Source organism: Alligator mississippiensis, chromosome 3 (genome assembly GCF_030867095.1).
Source record: "Alligator mississippiensis isolate rAllMis1 chromosome 3, rAllMis1, whole genome shotgun sequence".
NCBI classification, from domain to species: domain Eukaryota; kingdom Metazoa; phylum Chordata; order Crocodylia; family Alligatoridae; genus Alligator; species Alligator mississippiensis.
The window spans coordinates 124,400,513-124,422,103 of NC_081826.1; the positions used below are offsets into that span (position 1 = coordinate 124,400,513).

Sequence of the window (21,591 nt, forward strand, 5' to 3'; positions counted from 1 at the left end):
GAATATTATTCTGTGTGGAAAAATAATACCCATACACACATCCTCCCCAAGTCAAAGGATTAATCCTGCTTCCACTACCAAAATTGCTATTCACTTTGCTTGCAAGAGAACAATGCTCACAATTATTTTCACCTAGAACACTTCTACATATGCTTTTCTGTGTAATTATCACATCATACATGAGCTGTCCATGTATTTGTAACCCAGATGGCACACAGAAGGCACCCCCCCTCCACTTGAAGGGAGTGTGGCTGCCTAGATGCAGGACAGTTCACCTTCTTTTCCTACAGAGCTGTTCAGGGGCCAAGGACTTCCAGTGATATTTCACTATTTACAGGTTTAATGATACAACATGATATCAAATGTACAACCATGAACTAATTTAATTCATCTAGCTATCTAGCTATCTTTGTGTGTGTATACACACAAATGTTATTTACAGCTTTAGGTTTACATAGCCAATAATCCTTTGTTTTTAACCTCAAACTCAAGCACAGGCCTAATTCTCTATGGACTTCTGATTTAGTCTACAGCCTTGCGCCCTTAACAGGGCCCTCCCAGCAGCAGGTGGAGGAGCACTTGGTGATAAAGCATGGGTTAGTCTACAAGTCAATGACAGGAATCTCTGGCAGTGATGGGACAATAATTAAACATACACTGTAAGGTTACACCAGATGAAATACACATATATACAGAGAACTCATACAATGAGTTCAGATATGAAAACAGCTTACAGTCCTTTACAATACACAATAAGAACTCAGGGTTACAACACAAATCCCAAGAGCATAAGGAACCAGACCACCACAATGGCACAGCAGCTGTGCCCAAAGAAGAAATGGCAACCCAGGGAAAGATCCCGTTACCTAGTAAAACATCATTACCCTCTCCCAGGTCACTCAACTTGGAGGGGCCCATAACCATGACACCACACTTAACAAGCAGGGGCCCTAGACTCCCCTCTGTCCCCGGGGGCAAATCGTCCCCTCTCCTCAGGGGCTTCTCCTTAATCACCTGCAGTGAGGAAGGCCTCTCCTCCCCTGTGGGAATCCCCTCTCCCTGGGTAACTCATGACTCCTAGCGTCCTCCCTTGCAGGGGTGGTCGACCTGTCCGGTTGCTGCTCATGGCAGGAAAGCCCCAGCTGCCTTGTGCAGCCACCAGGGCCTATTAGCCCTCTCTCAGCCCATTGTGCACCACCCTGTGCTACCTCGAGCAGCTGTAGTGTCCTGTCAGCTCTATGGCCCTGTGCACCGATCTGTGCACCGATGGCCTATCTCCTGCTTCATGCAACACTGGGGACCCGTACTGCCTCGTGCAGCTGCTGCAGTCCATTTCAGCTTGCCACCAGCCCTGTGCACCATCCTATGCACTGAGGAGGCTGGGCTCCTGCCTCATGCAGGGTTGGGAACCTGTGCTGCCTTGTGAAGCCACCATGAGAGCTGGGTGATGTTGACCCAGAGTAGGGGCAGACTTTTAGTTTGGAAGTGGATCAATTGGAGTGGACCAATTGGGAAGCTTGAGGGGTTAGTTCCCTTTCAGGCCCTTCTTTTCCTCTCTGTCCCTGGATCAGGGCGGGGCAAGGTTGCTCCTGCTTTCCCCTGATTGGTGGGGAAGGAAAACTGTCTCTGCCAATGGAGCTCAAGCCCTTTGCGCTCAAGCTAACAGTTTGGGGCTGCTGGTGAGCCCACTGGCCAGCCTGCCACATACTAAATATAAATGTTATAAGAATTCTGCTAAAAAAGTCTCTCTCTTCCCTGCAGCACATCAACAATCAGGAAAGCAAAAAGCAGTGTGGCATAATTCCCCTTAATAAACTAGTTTCTTTCTCAAATTCTTTAAGCAAACTGAGTCAGGGATACAAAGAAAACAGAGTAGAAAGTTATGGCCCTGCGCTTACTGGGGTAGAGCACATGACCACTGGGTGTCAATCAGCCTGGGGCTGCCCTGTGTGCAGGCTAATCACGTAAATATTTCCTGAACAATAAAAAAGAGCAGAAGATCTTAGAATTCCTCAACCTAGTCAAAGGACTTCTGTGTTCACCACTTGTAGGAAATTATTAGCAAAGTATACACAGATTTCTCAACCACCAAGTTGTGTGAGTACTGGTTGATGGTTGAGTCATGTCCAAAAGAAGATGTATACCTTCTTTTTCCACCCCTCTCCTAACAATAGCAAGTAGAAGCTGCCCCCAGGACCTGACAGGAGGTTGACTTTTCTCTCCCCATCCCTGTTTCCTTTTGTTGCTCATTATTTTTTCCCCTGCCTTTATTTTCATTGCACTGAACTTTGGGGAAGCATTGCTTCCCCAGGCTTGTGGCCTGTTGGCAGTCAGATTAAATGAGATTGCTCTGTAGTGCTGTCTATAGTGTAAGCAGAGGAGAGGCAAAAGAAGCCACAGCATTGATTCCCTCATCCAACAGAAGCCCAGTGGTACTCTCACTCTGCAGCACTGTCCTTCTTCTCTTTCGGAGCTGCGTTCCTAAAGCGCATGTTTATACCTCATCCATAGTGCTCTTTGGAAGGAATGCTCTCAGACATACTGCTCCCACCTGCTCCTGCTTACGTGTCCCAAACCTGGAAAGGCAGCAGCAAAGCAGTAGCCTCACCTCATTTCTAGGCTTGGGGCTTGCCAGCAGAAGCAGGAAGGGGAGGGGTGATTAAAAACATTCCAGATAGACAATGCCAGGGGCATGGTGTGAGCATACCCACATCTATACATCCAGTATCAAAAAGAAACCATCATGCCTATGTGGCAGGAAGGTAAATTCATGTTGGAAGCAGGACCACCCCCAACAATATCATCCCAGCCAAGGCTTTGTCTAGCTGGGTGTTAAAAAAATCTCGGATGGAGATTCCACAACTTCTTTGACTCACCTGTTCCAGTGCTTTACTACCCTCCTAGTGAGAGAGTTTTTCTCAATATCTAACCTGAGCTTCCCTTATTGAAACTTGAGACTATTCCTCTTGTTCTGTCATCTGCCACCATTAAGAACAGTCTAGCTCCATCCTCTTTGGAGCCACCTTCAGGTAGTTAAAGGCTGCTATTAAATCCCCTCTCAGTCTTCTCTTCTCCAGACTAAATAAGCCCAGTTCCCTCAGCCTCTCCTCCAGAAGCCTTTTGCCCCAGCCACCTAACCATTTTCATTGTACTCCCTGTAACTCTTTCCAATTTGTCCACATCCTTTCTGTAGCTGGGGGTCCCAAACTGGACACAGGACTCCAGATATGGCCTCACCAGTGCCGAATAGAGGGGAAGAATCACTTCTCTTGATCTATTGTCAATGCTTCTACTAATGCAGCCCAGAATGCTGTTAACATTCTTTGCAACAAAGGCACACTGCTGGCTCATATTCAGCTTATTGTCCAATGCAACCCTGAGATCCTTTTCCGCAGAGCTGCTGCTTAGCCAGTTGGTCCCTAATCTATACCAGTGTATGGGATTGTTCCATCCTAAGTGCAGGACTTTGCACTTGTCCTTATTGAACCTCATGAGATTTCTTTTGGTCCAATCCTCCAATTTGTCTATGTCCTTCTGAATCCTAATCCTATGCTCCAGCATATCTGCTATGCCCCCTATCTTGGTGTCAGCTTCAAACTTGCCAAGTGTGTGCTCCATCCCATTTTCAGTTTGTTGATAAAGATATTGAACAAAACTGGACTGATCCCTGGGGCACTCCACTTGGTACTGGCTGCCAGCTAGATATTGAGCCATTGACTACTACCCTTTGAGGCCAGTTTTCTTTTCACCTTACAGTCCATTCATTCATCCCATACTTCCTTGGCTTGCTTGTGAGACTGTTCTGGGAGATCATATCAAAAGCTTTGCTAAACTCAAGGTACATCACATCCATTGCTCTTCCCACATCCATAGAGCCAGTCATCTCATCAGAGAAGGCAATCAGGTTGGTCAGGCATGACGTGCCCTTGGTGAATACATGCTGACTGTTCCTAATCACCTTCTTCTCCTCCAAGTGCTCAGAAATGGATTCCTTGAGGACCTGCCACATGATCTTGCCAGGGACTGAGGTGAGGCTGACTAGACTGTAGTTCTCTGGATCCTTCTTCTTCCCCTTCTTAAAGATGGGCACTATATTTGGCCTTTTCCAGTCCTTCAGGACCTCTCCCAATCATCATGCATTTTCAAACATGGTGGCCAGAGGCTGTGCAACACATCAGCTGACTCACTCCACACACTTGGGTGCATCCCATCCAGCCCCATGGACATGGTTCAGCTTTTCTAAATGGTCCCTAACCTATTCTTTTGCTACTGACTGCCTCACTTGCTCCCCAAACTATGCTGCCAGGTGCAGTAGTCTGGGAGCTGACCTTGCCTGTGAAGACTGAGATGAAAAAGGCACTGAGCATGTCAGCCTTTTCCTCATCATCTGCCACTAGGTTGCCTCCCCTATTTAGTAAGGGGAGAATGTGAGCAGTTTTCCTGATCGTCCTCTTGTTTCTGACACTTGTAGAACCCCTTTTTGTTACCTTTCATGTCCCTTGCTAGTTGCAACTTCAGTTGTGGTTTGACCTTTCTGATTTCATCCCGGCATTCCTGAACAATACTCTTCTATGCTTCCCTAGTCATTTGTCCAGTTTCCACTTCTTGTAAGCTTCCTTTTTATATTTTAGCTCACTGAACAGTTTCCTGCCAAGCCAAGGGGGTCTTCTACCATGCTTGCTAATCTTCACCATTACAAGGGGCATGGCCATTATGGGCTAGTCCAATATGTAGTAGCACCACTCTACACAAGACCCTTATCCTTACTAGCCACCTTCCTACCACATATACTACCTATACTTCAAGAAATACATCTGCATTACCGTGTTTATCATTCCTTGTTCTAATTTTATAAATTAAAAGCATTGTGGGTAGCAAGGACTGTGAGCTGTAAAGAATGTGGGAGACAACAACAGATCACTACTGGAGATGCAACATAAATCAAGAAATCATAATGGCATTGAATAATTTCAGAAGTTAGATCAGTTTCAAACTAAGAAAATATCAGGGCTTGCTCCTATACTCAGGGGAAATCTTGCTTCTGTAAAAAGTCTCTACCCTGGTCTGTATCCAATAAAATAACCAGCTATGCATTTTTTGTATGACTCAGCCATAGCAGAGGCATATTTGGTCCCAAAGCATAGAATACAGTTGTAACAATATCAAATTTTAATTTCCCAACATAAAAGAACTTGGCCTGCCAAATGGATTGGACTTGACTGCACACAAGTTACTCCTTTCCTGAGGTTAAAATTAACTGCTGTGCCTTTGAAAAATTCTCGCAACATTGCTCTCCTGTGCTATCAATCATTGCTCTTGTGAGACTTGGTAAGAAAGGTCACAGATGATATGAAGATAGGTATTTTGTTCCTTTCTGCATACAAGAATAAATTATGCATTAACAGAACTAAGTGAGAAAAAGGTGGAGTTGAGGAAAGTTCCAACTTGCCTGTGTTTCTCAAACAAAAGTGCAGAAGGCAAATAATTATCTGTTTTTGCAAATTAGTGAGTGTTGCAGATGGAAAAAGGGCCATGTAACTGCTGTTTCTTGATTAGTTGTCTGCTTATTGATTGAGTGTTGATGAGTAACAGCATCTTATGAAAACTGTAGAAGATATTCAGTTCATGATACTGGAAATTTATCATTAAAAAAAGAACAGAGGATGGTGTGGCTAAATGTCCTGTACTGCCTGGAATAACTCATCTGTAGTGTTCAAGTATTAGTGAAATGGGGCCTTGAGAATGAGGCTGGTGTAAATCCATGGTAATTACATTAACCATATTGACTTCAGTAGACAGACTCTCCATACACACTGCTAATCTCAAGGAGAGTTTGGGCCACAGCTTGTCATCACATTTTACATTAGACTTTCAAAATGTACATATACTATGAAATAAGCAAAGCAAAGCCAAAGCTGCTAGCTATGCAACACTACCAAGAACTTTGAAAGTGCAGCTTCCCTCTCCTCCAAAAAACTAGCTGTAGGAGTTATTTCAAGGGAAGGTAATACAGTTCTTATCTCTTTGAACATAAGAAGGCAACATCACACCTGCTCCATCCATCCAGCCCCAATACTAAAATGTATATTTTTGTTGTATAACGATGGAAACCTGGGTCATCCTGTACTTTTCAGGCAGTACATACTGTTAAAACAGAAGACTATTCACCCTGAAACAGGTAAAAATCATTTACTTGGCTATTATCAGAAAGCACTCATTTCCCTGCCCCCCTATCCCCCCAAGCTTTGTTGAGCTCCTTGTCCTTGCTCACTGGAATGTGTTTTTCATCTTTGGTCATCTCCATGGAGACCAGAAAGTAGATTTTATAGTTCCAGTAAATTATGAATTCATACATAGTTCTACCAATTAAGCCTTTGTACACTGTCATGGTCATCAGGCTAGCATGAACAGTTTATAGTGTTTAACAACCTAGCCCTCAATCTTCTAAGGCACAAATTGGTGACCAGCGTTCTCATAACCTAAGTTTCAGTTAAGCACTGCTTGTTAGCTGGCATGCAGGCCAAGTCCTGTATAGCTGAAACTGAAATAGTAGGTCAGCGGAGAAGAAAAGATCTTCACTGACTCCAAACACAGCTGAATTGCTATGTGGCCTGAGCCATGATTGTGCTTACACCAGAGATGCACCAAAGGGAGAGGCAGTGTTTTTGAAATTAGAGTCTGATGCGGTAAAAAAACCCAAAACAAAGCATCAAGCCCATTCTTTTGGGGTTTATACAATCCATTCAAATAGACTAGATGAGTCTCTTAAGGCTGCAAGAGAATGGTAAAGCCTGGAACTGGTCTGAATTTATAATGTGGTGTTAAATCCTTTCACTGAAAAATGGCTCTCAGTGGAAGTTGGCAGGGAAAGAGAAAATCTCCTTTTATTTCAAATCATTAAGTCAAGTAGTGGGGGAGAGAGAGGAAAGATTCTAGACTGAATCATACAAAAATGGGGCTGGAAGGGACCTCAGTAGGTCTAGCCCAGCCCTAGGCTCAAGGCAGAATCATCCTTGTCTAAGACATCCTATACAAGTGTTTGTCTAACTTATTCTTAAAACTATAAAAGCAACCCTGTCACATAGCCACCAGGCCTATTAACCCAAAACACCAAGAACACTCTAATCTGCCACAGAGAAAGCAGGGGGTAAGGGTGCTGTCCAATATGTCCTGCCACTGCAAGGGCGGGAAACTTTACCATAAAGAGAAGGAGAAGCATAAAGGGTAATGTAGTAGTACAGTGGAACAACTGTGCTGGATCAGAACACCAAATCCATCCAGTCCTGAATCTTTCCACTGACAACCACCAGGTATTTCAGAGGAAGGTATCAGAAGCACTGCATTTGTTCCATGATGCAATACTTTGCCTACTGATTAGAACAGTAGAAAAAAAATCTTCCTTATCAAGCCTCAATTTTTTAACTTTATTTATTAATGAATCCAAGTTATGAAATAACAGATCCAACATTCAATGACACATCCAGTCCCGCAAAAACAGATACATACAACATATACACACACAGAATGATACCAATCACTTACCAACAGTGCTAGTATAACACAAAGCAATACCCACAGAAGTCTTGTGCTCCTTTCCCTTCCCACTCAGTCCCTGACAGCTCCCCAACACCTCCATCAATGTTAAACTTTTGTATTGCTTAATCTCTCTATAATAATTCACCCACTCCTCCCCGCCAGAACTCCACACAATGCAAATCCCACTACCTTCCACTCATCTCTACTCTCGAATCTCAGATTCATTCCCAAGTGTTAGCTTGTAGCACTTGCACTTCAATATTCATAAAAGTTTCTCAAATTTTTTGGCTTGGAGGCAGGAAAAAGATTTTTTTTTTTAAAGCAACTGTCAAAAATATTCACCAGATTTCCAAGTGAGCATCTTTTTGCCTTCTCCCCTGTAGTACACTCACTTGACAGGACAACACTTCCATTACTAAAACTTCCCAAACATTTTTAAGCCAGTCAGTGACTGTAGAGGGTCACTTCTCTTTAAGGCTTTTGTGGCTGTAATTCTTGCAGTTACTGTAAGTAATCAATTCCCTATGGCACTTATTTAAGAGTTCTCATGAAGATTTGATAGGAACAGTAATGGGTTATCTGGTAGTTGGCACCCTCTTATTTCCCTTACCGTATCTCCAACCCTCTACCAGGACAGTTTAATTCTGGGACACATCTACCAAATCCTCCCAACTGACTGCATTCCTTCTAACATTTGCCTGTTCTGATATCATACATGCATTTAAGTAGGCAAGATACCATTGATATAGGGTTTTAAAATAATCTTATTATCATGCAGATGGATGGACGAAGACTATTGTTGCCGATGATCTCCCATTCTTCAGCACCAATTTCTGACCCAACGTCATTAGCCCACTTTATCATAAATGGTGTTTTGTCCTTTATATCGATATTTATTGCTTTATATAATATAGGTAACAAGCCTGTGCGCTTCCTAGCTGTGACCAATATTTTCTCATATTCTGTCAGTTTTCTACTGAGGTTTACATTTCTTTGGGGATGTTGAAAAGTATCTCAATCTCAGGTACTGGAAACATGAGATTTTAACGTCACCTGAGGTATGTTGCAATTTGTTCAAAAGATCTAAATATATTTTCTTTGAATAATTGCCTAAAGTGATGAAGTTTTAAATTTGGCGGTACAAAAAAATGGAAAGACTCCCCTGGTCCTGGATGATATCAACCTTCAAGTAGCTTTAGTTGGAAAGTAGTTGCTTTCCAACTAAAGCTAAGCAAAAGATGATTCTTCTGTCCCCTCCTCACCTCCCCCCCCAATATCTACAGCAGATGACAGTTAAATATCCTGAATAACTAGTAAGTAGATTAAGCTACATTTTAAAAAATATATTATTAATATTAATATTATTATATTATTGTCAGTCTAGGCCTCTCTTGGCCTGGTATCTAGTACCATGTAAACCAGTATAGCCTGTTCCATGATCAGATTGTTGGCGACTAAACTGGTGCCCCCATTTGGGCTACCCTGGGTGAGGAGGTGTGTGGACACCCAGCAGGACTAAAAACAAGACCTGTCAAAAGGCAGATGAGCTCTCTGGGAGCCAATGACCATGCATACCTGAAGAGGAGATGGGTGCTGCCAGGTCACACTGGCTAAAGAATCACCAATGATGCAAAGCAACTCAACTACTCGGAGGGTTGTTACAGCATCTAAAAGACCCCTGCAGTTGCAGGGGCCATGGGACTAACTTGACTAGATTCTTATATGTGTATTACTTTTGTGAAAGAAACAGGCTTCACTTTATTGTTTGGTTATGAAGTTGTCAGAGACTTTTATTATACAAGCAGCTGCAGGGGAGAGCACTGAACAGACAGAGCTTTTTCTTATTAGTGTTGCATGCCCCCCCAACAGACAATTGAAGCAAGCTTCTTATGTGTTTCAATTCAGGTCACATGACACAAGATATAACAAGTCAAAGAAAAACTGGTTTGAACCAGAAAGTTGCAAGAGGGCATAGACTGTGGTTTGACCTATTGACCTCATAGGCCTACTCAGCTCAACAAGGGAAAAGGGTGGGAGAAAGAGCTGATTCCAAAATAGATGGGGGAAAAAGCAATCATTAGCAAATAGTGCACTAACTCAAAGAAGTCAGCAGAAATTAAGGCCTGGGGTTTTCTTCTTCCACACTTTCATGACATTATAATTAAAAACTAAGAGACCAGTGTGCTTCTTTTATTTAAACTCATTTGAACGGGTTTTTTGAGACCTCTGAAATAGTGTGGATTTGAATTGATGCTGTAACAGAGAATCAGGAGTTTTCCAGCAAGTTTCATAGTAGGGGAGAACTGAGTTTAAAAAATATAAATGGAGGCTAAGGATAAGGGTTGGATAAACTAGATATAACCAGACAAAATATTTTTTGGAGGATTTGAGCCTTCAAAAGGCAGCGTAACTGGCCAGTACTGTACCCTGTGCGGTGGCAGTGCACAGTGCAGGGGCAGTGGCCAGAGGTTCACTGTAATGGAAGAGGATGTCACTTTCTTTTTTGACCAACAGCATGTGTTGAGCACCCAAAAAACCCACCAATTTTCAGCAGCAAAAAAGGAGTTTGTTTCCTTCCACAGCAGCAAGCTTCTGGCTACTGCTCCTGCATCATTCACCATCACTTCTGATCTGCCCTCCATGCTGCCAGAGCCAGAGCTGAGGCCTCTTTAGGGAAGGTGCAGAGTGCTTGGGTGGGATGGGATAGGGACCGGGGCAGGTGTCATTCTAGCTCCATTCCAGTACCCATGTCACTCATTCTTACACTATTGTGATTCATTATCATTAAAGAATCATTATTGTAGACTGTATAGCAGGAACTGTTCCTCCATCTTACTGAGCTATTCAAAATATTCAGATCAAGTATGTTACACAAGCTATTTCTTTTATTTTAAGCCAATTGTCTTTTACATATCTTCAATCTTGTGTATTAACAAACATCTTTTGTGGGGATTTCAGGCAGTATATTCAGAGGAGAGTAAAATACTTCAGCTTCTGAGGAGACATCCAGAAACTAAAAAAGGATGCCAAGAGCCTAAACCATGCTCACAGCCTGTCTTCTTCAGTTGAGGTGCTGCAGAAAGCTATGGCAGATACCTGCAGGTAGAAGAGTCAAAGAACCAAGAAGCAAATGTGAGTTGATTTTGAGGAAAAGAGGGTAACAGATGCTCTCTGTGATTCTTTACCACTGCCACTACGGTAACAGGGACATTGCTTCAACAACAGCCAGTTCTGCTTGATGGAGAAGAGGGGATACTGTGCCTCTTTTGGGACACTAGTTGTGCCCAGCTTTTACACAGAGGAAGAAAAGTCCATGTGTCCTCCTCACTTTTTGACATAGCATCTGACATGTAGATTACAATCTGGCCCGTAAAAATTGTGCTCTGTGTCATAACCCAGTGGTTTTGGTGCCTCGGCACGGTGGAATTTTCCCGCCACATGAGAGCCTCTTGCAAAAGTAAAGGCTTTCTGTTGCAGAAAACCCCCGGTGCAAGAGAGTTCCCGCTATTCGGATGTAAATTTGTGTCCCGCTATTGGCCAGTTCTAAATTATGCACACGTGGCAGCTAGTAATTGGCTTGCCGGCCGTTTAAAAATTAGCGCGACTTCCGCCCAAGTCGGAGAACTTTGAGCACGCTGCAGAGTGCTTCTGAAGAGATCTGACTTGTGGCTGAGCTAATCGATAGCCTGATCACCTATCGATTCGTCTCCCTGTCGCTGAGCGCAATCCCAGACGTATCCCTTTCCCTGCCGGCCCGATTTGTAGACGGACGTGCTGGCCTGAGCCCTGCCAGCTGGAACAACTAACGTAGTTGTTCAGACGACCAGACCGTTTTCCGTTGCCACAGTGAGCGACGTAAGTAAAGTTTTACAACCATAAAGCTTTCTCGGCCTCTCTATTCAACAGCCCGCCCCGACGAACGAGTAATTATTGAATCACCTCGAGTCAGCTTTGGCCGTCCGAGACGCTCTGTTTTTATTCAATATCACCGTGTGATCAGGTTATTTATTAGACTTTCACATAGTGTGTATGTGAGCATTGCTATTGCAGGTGACGGTATCTACCAGAAAGGTGAGATGCATGCACCCTGATATAACTTGATTGACTTCACTGCATTCATGCTATGCATTAATTTTTTCATTGTGTTGAGTTGCAGGTTTTTCCTTAATCTGTCCTTGCAGTTCAATACAAGACTTGTGAATTTAGAAAAAGAAACTCAGATCTGGAAACACATTAAATGTGTGGATTTATACCTTGAGCTTTGTGTGGTATCGGCTGGTTGCTGCCTGCACTTCTCCTTGACAAGCTCAGTGCAACTGATGATTTAAGTCCTCCTTGATTAAAGCCTGCTGTCATTGACTGGTGAAGTGCGGACTGTCACAGATTAGTTTCCATCTTTTCCAAAATGCAATTCGGTCATAGCTTGCATAAGCTACTAGAAATACTTCTGCATAGCCAAGGTACCTCTGGATAGATGAGTTTTATCTGTTCTCCTCAGGGAAGGATTTGGGCTGCGCATTTCGTACTCTTTCTGTTAAAGAAAAAATCCAAGACCATGCCTGGCCTTACCATATCATAAATATATTGCTAGCAAACAGATGATCAAATATGAGTAACAGACATGTGCTCTGGTCTCTTACCCAGTTCAGATGCCATTGAAGTCTATAGAAAGACTCCTATTGTCCCAGATGAGAGTTGTACCAGGCCTCCAGTAGTAAACTCTGCTTCCCAAATAAAGCTGAGCAAGATATTCTTCTTCCCCTCCTCCATGATATTTTCTGGGAGGGCAAAACAGCAGTCGACATTTAAGCATTCTGAATAACAAGTAAGCAGGTGAAGTTACATTTTTAAAGAATATATTATTATGTAATACACTTATGTGTATTAAGTACATTTATTACATTTCAATGTACTATAAATAGTTGGAAATGAAGAGGCTATTGTACTCTCTTATTTAAGCACATTGGAAAAGGCTTTTCAACACTTCTGAAACATGGTGGAATTGAAATGATATTTCAAAATATGAATGGAGTCCAATGCATTTTTACTTGCAAAACTTCGGAGAGGTTGGAAGAGCCATCTCTATCAGACAAGAAGACCATAAGTTAATGTTGACAAGAGTTGGATTCCTTCCGTGTGAGTGTATCTACACAAGACACTATGTCGTTGTAGCAATGCGCTACCATGACATAGTGTTGGTGGGCACAAACCATGATGCCATAGCTATGTTGCCATAGCGATGTGCTCCCTCACTATAGTGCATCACTACAGTAGTGCACTGGCTAAAAATAACTGTGCGTTGCCAGCATGGCACAGTAATGGCTGTTACTGCTCTGCCATTTTGTACTTTCTAAAGGAAGTACTAAGTGACAGTGCAGTAACAATGGCACTATGGAGGCATGTGTAGATGCTCCCACTAGGTATTAACTTTAGAAGTGAATGAGAAAGTCTTTACATAGATGAGTCAATGGAAGAATGAGAAACACTGACACCTGAATTCAACCATAACCTAAGAGGCTTGCTTTCTGCAATCAATTAATTCTGAGATAGGTAATGGATGCATTTTGGGAGAGGGAGGGGCTGGGGGGCACAGCAGGGCAAAGACAAAGTGTGCTTTCTGTTTGGCACCAAATGACAGGTCTATAAACCTTCACTGTAATTCAGGAAGCTTGGAACACATTACCAAAAAACAGGCACACTCTTGAGACCAGACAGCCCAAATGAAGGATTAACACAACACTCACAGCAATTCCTTCCGCTATTCAGCAGTGCTCTACAGAAGGTCACTAGGAGACTTTAAAGTCTTGTATTACCATTGTCAAGACTGATGTTATTCCATTTCTGGCTTATTTTGTGCTAGTTCTATTAAACTCTGGTTGAACTGGAAAGCCTATTTCTGAAGAGGTAATGTAACGCATCTGAGATCAAAAGAGATTGTATGGGGTTTAATTTTCATGTAAGACTGCACTTTCTTTAATTGGTCTGCCTCAAACAACATTTTAGCAGCTTGCTCATGTAGGCCTGCTTCAGCAAAGCACTTAGGTATGTATTTAATTTAAAGAATAGGAATATTTCTGTTAATTCAAAGTGCTCCCTTGGAGTAAGGCCCAAGTGAATTTTTCATTGAGAAGAAAATGAGAGGTTAAAGAGACCGCTTGCTGTGTAGCTGCTTAAGTAAGAAAGAATTAAAATCTTCCTTTAATTACCAGATGGTCCTCAGGCAGGGACTGATAAACACTCTGGGACCATGCCTGGAAGAACTGGGCTATATTCTTGGTCATCCCAGAGGAATTATCATTATAAATAGGATTAATAAAACCATTGCTCATGGCAAAATCACTTTGTCTTTTCATAAACTGCTTATGGATTGTTTGCCATAAATTAAGTAGAACTCTCATTCACAGACAATGAAATCCCCTCTGCTACTAATAAGCTTTAAAGATACTCTATAATCATTAGAAAATATTCAGTGTATTGCTTTGGGTATGATCAACTTCTGTTTCATATTACTTACTGAAAAGGGAGAGAAATGAATGGAAAATAGAATCTCTCTGCAACAAGAAAATAAGCTGTAATTACTGAACAATTGCTATGAAACTAAACTGAAATATTGGAAGGTGTCAATTATCAAACTTTTTTTTCCCTTAGAATTAATGGTTACTTTTTTACATTATTTCTTTCATTTTAGGCACTGAGGAAATTTGTATATGACAAAGCATGGGATCACAGCATTATTTATTATATTTTACTATGAGAAACAAATTTGCTATTCACCTGTATGATATATATATATTTATCCTTTGAATGATTTGGAATAAAATCACAATATCACTCAATACTCCAGTTCCTGAGTAAATCATCACTTTTTTGCCCATAGTTTCCTAAACCACACTTACAGAAAAACAGTTTTATTGGCTTTTGACGACTTCCTTGTTGCCAGTTTAGCAAACCTTTCACTAGATAAGGCATAGAAAAAGTTAATGCCTTTCAGGGGCAGCTATGTATACCTCAATCCAGAGAATCCTACTCGGCCTACCTTTTATACACATGAACCAGAACCTTATCAGGACAGGTATTTAACTAGGTAATAGAAGTGTCCTGGGATTTCTCAGAGGATAATAGGAAGCATTTTTGTCTATCTGAGTTTAGAGAGACAGCTCAGTATCTCAGCTCCCATTCTGGATACAAGGACTGAAGGTTCTAAGACTCAAACATTCTTCTTCATGTTAAAGAGTGGTGTGTACTTCTCTTAGGCTAAGTACAGATGGTTAAAAATCCCAAGACTGAACTGGTTCAATCTTTGCAGGTTAGCCTAAGCTATGTAGATTGAACCGATAAACAAGCGAACAGATGTTCACTTTTGATTCCAGCACAGTAGCAACATGCCTGCAGTGGCCCAGGCCAGAAGCCAGGGGGTGCTAGATCATACCTACCTGTTCCATTGGAGCAGACAGCTTAGGTCAAAGCTAGCCCACCCACCCTGTGAGGGGGTGTTTGTGGGGGAGGTACAAAGCATCCTGGGATGCTGGGGGAATGTAAGTTAACTTGAATCTGAAGGGGATCTGGGCCAGATGTTCAATAAACCAATTTAACCTAAATCAGTTAAATCTGATACTCCATTCATCCAGGTTTATCTTAAATCAGTTTCAGCCATTTTGGAAGTGGTTTATGTACACTGAACTTCTGTTGTGTTACAGATGTGAACTGGTTTCCAATCACTTATACTGGTTTATATATAATTTCTGTCCCTAACTCATTTCCAAGAACACTATACAGACAGAACATGTGGAGAACCTGAGGGAAGACAGCCCTATACTTGCTGGAGACTAGATTTTCCTTTCCTTTCTAAAATATCCCCTAGTCAGTTTGCTGGGGTTTTTAATTTGATATTTTGTTAACCCTCAAGAATGCATCATGTTGTCAGAATGAGCACTCGGTGGGATACTGAAATAAGGTAGTCCATGCATATTCCTTGTTTTTTTTCCCCCCAGAGGTAAGAAAATAGCAGCAATTTAAATTGGCTTCTTTTCCCTGGCAGGCTAATTTTACAGTCTTCTAGCTTTTCCACTCATCAACATGCAAAGGTTTGAACATTCAAAAAAATCTCATCTCCATTGTTTGTCTGGCATTTCATTTTTTTATTTTGTATTTCTTCCTCTCTTTTTGGGATGAAAGTCGTTTTTGTACAGAAGGAACAGCATTCAATTCATTCATTTTTTTCTGATAGATACAGCTTTTGCAGTCTCTCTGCACAAGTCATCCTAAATGCACAAGTGTGTATGTGTAGTGTATGTGCCAACAGGAAGAATTTCATGATCAAACTTTAATATAGTAAGAGGATGTATGAATTAGTGTTATGGTTTTCTAGGGATAGAAATCATCTCAGACCAGCCCCACTTTGAAACCCAACTTAAGCCCAGAACTATAGTCAAACTAGCTGTAGTTTGAATTTGTCTTTTTCAGTCCCGGTCCCAAATATGACACTTCAGTCATTGTAGCAGCCTGAATTTTGGTCTCATAGAATGTGTCCATTCCAGCCTTGGCATAACACCCCATTGCTTGGCAGCAGCCCTCACTAGGTTGTGCTGTTAATACTTCCATGCCATTACGCACAATCTTTTTCTTTGTATGTAACTGTTTGGTCTGGGGATGACATTCTGTGCTATTGTTTTTTTTTATTTTATTCACAATCTGGTAAAGGAGAAGGAGCTGTGTAAATAGCAGAAGAATTTCCTCTCTGGTTCAGGCTCTGTTTGTATTCATTCCTAAAGGTTGAGTTGCTCCCTGGAACGCTGTTTAATAAACCCTGAACCAAATAGGAAGGGGTTAAAGGTCAACTATGGACTCAAGAAGGCATGTCAAACCGGAAGATGGGCATTAGAAAGCAGCGAGTCCAGCTCAGTTAGGTTAGGTTTTGGAGGAAAACATTGTTTGCAGCTTCATCTCCTAGACAGGAGAACAGTTGAGGCTAGACTGGGGCTATGCCTCCTGATTGGAAAAATGTGTTAGACTCTGACCACTAAGGGTCAGACCAATTACCATATTTGGGGTCAGGAAGGAATTTTACCCCATGGTCAAATAGGTATAGACTGTGGGGGTTTTTGCCTTCCTCTTTAGCAGGGACATAGCCTTCTACCTAGGATCTTTTGTGCATATATTAACAACATTTCATAGAAGCAGGATGTTGGGTGCTGTGGTCCCAATTCTTTACCTGTGGCAGGTTAGGGTATATTGCTTTTATGTTGCATCAAGGTTTATGGTAGTTGTACTGAGAGGTTAGATTATGGATTTGTATAGGATGGTGTGGATAGGGATGATCCTGCCTCAGGCAGGGGGTTGGACTAGATGACCTTTGGAATACTATTTCTCTGTGATTCTATCTGATTTAGAACTCCTAGGAATGACCAGGGATGATGAATACCTAGGTGATGAGGACAGGAGGTTGTGAAACTGCAGGGCCTTGCATGCCACATGCACCCAAGCAGGTGTCCTGGGAGACAATGCCCCTGAAATTTGGGCTTTGGCTCTAGGCTGAGATTTCTGAAAGTTTTCTTTTGAAAGTCATTGAGAGTAGGGAGCATTGGTGCTTTTGAAAACCTTATCCATCCTGCTTTTGGATACTATCTGCAGTCCTAGGGAAGAACATTTTCAGAATGGCCAGCATGCTGTTTGACCACCAGTATTCCAGTACAGCTGTCAACTTGTATAGAAAACAAGCTAATACTTAATATACCTAGAATCTGTATCGCTCTAGAACAGTGGTTGGCATCATTTTACTGCAATAGACCAGTCTTAGGTCCTGGGCCAGCTGGCACTAGGACTCAGCTACCACTGCTGTTGCTTCTCCTTGTCACCTGTCTGCAATGTGGCATGGGAAAGCTCCCCATTGCCCAGCTGCCTTGCTGTAGTGTGTTGCAGTGAGATGCTAAACGTTGCTGAAGCCACAGCTGTATGGGCTAGATCGGGGTGGGTAAAGGCCATCCTGTGGGTCAGATCCGGCTGGCAGCCAGAGTCCATTTCCCAGCAGCCCCTGCCTGCACAGCTGGGGCCAGTCTCCATGGAGACTCCAGCTGCTATGCCATGATAGCTGAAGGATGGGGTTGCCATAGAGACCAGCCTCAGCCATGCTGGCAGGGCAGGGGGCTGCTCTGGAGCTGCTAGGAACTTGCGGTGGGGGCAGCTTAGTCCAGGGTCAGGGGAGAGCTGTGATTTGCTGCCTGTACACTCTGAGCAGGGACGCACAGGCAGTGGATTGTGGCTCTGCCCTGGCTCAGGACCAGGCTGTCACTGCTGCAAGGATGAAGATTGCAGCTTTGCCCTGGTCCTGGACCAAACTGTCCCTGTCGCAAGACCCCAGCGGTTCCAGAGCAGCCCCTTGCTCTGCCCTGCCATGTGCCCTGTCAGTGCAGCTGGGGCCTGTCTCCATGGCAACCCCAGCCTTGTGCTATCCCATCGCAGCTATGGCTAGGGTCTCCAAGGAGACTGGCCCTAACCATGTGGGCAGGGGCTGCTGGGAAATGAAGTCCGGCTGTTGGCTGGATTTGCCATTGTGCCCACCCCTGGGCTAGATCCGGTGGCTCTGCAGATAAGATCTGGCCTATAGGCCATAGGTTGCCAACCCCTGCTCTAGAAGGTAACCAAAGCTATTAGCTCAAGGGGCCTGGGATAGTATAATCCCCAGGACCTGTTACTAATTCAAAGAGAAGCTCTGGCTAATAGTTTGGATTTTGTTTACACTACCAAGATGGTTATTCTTACAGTGTGACTGAGAAATATCTTACAAGGGAGGCAGGAAGGTCATCTAGGGATTGAGAAACCACAAGGAAAGGTGAGAGGTGTTTTATATTGGTTTCAAATAAATGAATGGTGACACTGAGGAAGCTGTTAAGCTTGTCACACACCCCAAACATTATGGGGCAAGCTGAGCAAAGGAGTTCATATTGGTGGCATGGAGGATATCTGGTCCAAAAAATACAGTAGGCATCACTTTAAGGTGGCTTGTAAAAATAATGGGCAGTTGTAGAAGATTTGTGTCTTTTTGCATGGAGGAAGGGTGCTTTGCTCCTCTAAACTATAAATGGCCTAAGGCACATACTATCTTCTGCATTAGGTTTGCATGCTCCTCAGCTAGTCTTATGGGGTTGGAGTACTGATGTAGGCTTCTGGTGCTGTCTTATAGGGCTGCATGAAATTCTGCTGGCTGTTTTGTTTCAACACTGTTTCAACTTGTTTTGAGCTTGAAGCAGTGAAATCAAAACAAAACTAAAGGCTTTGAAACAGCTTCAAAACAAAAGGAGGGCAGTTGAAATATTTTGAGTTTCAGAACATTTCAAGTTTTGAAGCTGAAGATGGGCTTGCCTGCAGAGAAACAGAAAGTAAGGAGAGGGAGGGGGAACAGGGGGGGAAGGACTGCTCTCATATTGACTGTGTAGCTGGCCAATGACTGTGATCCTTCCCCGAGGTCCCTTCCAATCCCAGTGCTCTGGGGGAGGGATGGAAAAACAGCATAAAAAGCAGAATTGTTTTGTTTCAACTTCCATTTCACTGTTTCAATGGGACAGTATTTTGTTTTGGGTTTTGTTCCATTTCAAAGCACTGTTTTGTTTCATTTTGTTGAAACTGTTTCAATGTTTCACCCACAAGCTATAATGGAGAAGCACGAAACTGTTTATAACTTCATCTTTTTTTTGGCAGATTTGGATGAAAACAGGAGGCATGGTAGCCCCTTCTGAGAGCATGAAGCCTGCCAAGTTTCAACGAGATCGGTGCAGGGTTTTCTGGGAAACTGCACCTTAAGCTGCTGACAAGCAAAACTCATGTCACATGTGTGTGTTAAGGCACAGCAGGGTGAAAACTGCAGGCATGGTAGCCCCTTCTGAGGCCATGAAGCCTACCAGCTTTCAAAGAGATAGGTGAAGGGGTTTCCAGGAACCTGTACTTCAAGCTACCATGGTAGTGTGCCCCAAAGATGTCTCCTCCTCCCCTATAGCCTCATCCTGGTCCACCACTTTAAATGACAATAGGTAATAACTTACTAAGCAGCACAGTAGCACCAGCAGCATCTCAGGCAGCCAAACTGTCACAGAGCCTTTCTTTCCTTTCCTGCAGGCACTTCTTCTCCAGCAGCTGCCAGAGAACTCTCCCTGCCAGCCCCAGCCCTGGGGCTTAGATGTGCCCAGGGCCCTGTGTCCTTCTGATCAACTGACCAGGGACAGGTGCTAGGGGTGTTGGTCTAAGGATGTGTCACTGTCAGACAAGGTTCTTTGGGTCAATCTAATCTGGTATCTTTTAGTAGACCAACTGAATAGTTAGAGAAATATATCTCAGCAAGGTTTTGGGTTGAAAAACCCTTTGTCAGGCAAAGGAAGCACCTGCAGCTGGTGTGTGTGCTGTTCCTGGATGGAAGCAATAGTAAAGAAGCCAGAGTCTAGCATACAATGCAGGCAAGAAAGCCAGTTAGTGAAAATGGAAATGAAGGCATCGGGGGTGAGGACAAGGCTGGGGTGGGAGGGGTGGGGGAAGGGGGATGTAGCAGCACAGGTAAAAGTGGAGAGGTACCTGGGGGGGCAAATGTTCAGCAAGTTGTAGTGTGTATTGTCTTAGTCTTGACCTAAGGGTGCCTTCCCTAGCAGTTTTTGTCCATTTCAACTCTATCTGTGCATATCCCTCCTGATTACTGGTTTAGAGCGATGCACATTCTGGGTGTACTGAGTCTAAACTTATTTTCTATACAGGTAACACTTCAGTCCTAGAATACTAACAAATGGGGATTGCAAATAATGCCCAGTAATAGGATCCTTAGTACATTTATGATGTGTTTTTAGCAATTGGTTGTACAGTTCTTTGAGCCAAAAAGGTAGTCACTAGAAACAAAGCAAAGAAGCAGAAATCAAACTGTTTATTGACCCTTCACTTGGCATTATCTGCACACTGCCCCCTCACAGAAAAATGAGTGACATGAACTAGGGTATGGAGCTATCACAATGCAGCTGGGCACCCGTAGCTGCAGACTAGGGGGGCAGCAGGAACTTCCAGCGGGTTTTTCTGGCCCTTCTTCCCCAATGTGTTACCTGGGGTGGCTACCCTCCTTGCCCTATGCTAATTTTGTTACTGCTAGGGTAGCATGTAGCATAATCCAAATCTTGTTTTCTTTGTGCCAAAAAGCAGCCTTGGGCTGTATATAACTTTTCCTACTTTGTTCATTAGCTCTTGTTGGACTAAAAGAAAATGTGCCATTGTTCAAGCTGTATTGTTTGACAGACAACTAGATCAGAACTTTCATTAGCTAGAGCCGCAGTTGCATTTTACTCTGACATAGTGGAAATCCATAATGTCAGTGTATTATGCTAGAATAAACAAAAATAAAAGCAAAGTCATTCTGAAAATCAGAAGTAAAAAGTCTTAATAAACTGGTGGGAAAGAAAGAAAGAACAACAAGCACAGTATTCAGGTATGTGGTGACGGAAGACTGTATATACTTGCATGCTGAAAAGTATTTTCTATTGATTATTTTTTATATGAATAAGACAAAAGGTGAAATTAATAGCTCTGGGCATGTTCCCAGAGACACAGATTCAAGGCTTTTGCTTTTTAGCTGGCAGACCTGGAAAAATCTGCAGCCCCCTGCAACACTGAATATTTTTTGTGGGGTGTCTCCCATTCAAATCAAAGGCATTTCTGGACTCTCTGGCATTAAATGTTTCAGAACTTTTTGTTAATAGTTCAGCATATGACTCTACTGATGATTTGATAAAAACAGACCTTATTTTTTTTTTAAACTGCTGATGGTTTGGTTGTTCAGAAACTCTAAAAATTGAGCCGCATATTTACTTGCCTTAGGAATCAATGGGCACATCTACACATGCGTTAAAGTGCTTTTCCTAACGCACATTAAATTTAGTACCTCCAATGTGAGGTACTAAACAAATGTGCATTAGGCTGTGAATGTCCATGGTTTTTAAGTGACGCTTAATGAGCAGTAGCCTATTTTACTGCACAGTAGCGTAATTGCACAGGTTTTTTATGTGAGGTTTTAATGGGCAGTAAAATAGGCTA

General features: G+C 42.9%; 1 long non-coding RNA gene across 2 annotated transcripts in view; it reads left to right on the top strand.

Annotated features, from left to right (window-relative positions):
• Positions 1-3,888: 3,888 nt before the first annotated feature.
• LOC109283888 (uncharacterized) overlaps positions 3,889-21,591 on the top strand; it is a 103,095-nt gene continuing 85,392 nt past the window's right edge. Inside the window, exon 1 of one of the 2 annotated variants that reach the window (XR_009460846.1) lies at positions 3,889-10,668. This is a non-coding gene — a long non-coding RNA (uncharacterized LOC109283888). The remainder of the gene's footprint in view (positions 10,669-21,591) is intronic. The other variant, XR_009460847.1, reaches the window with a different exon arrangement.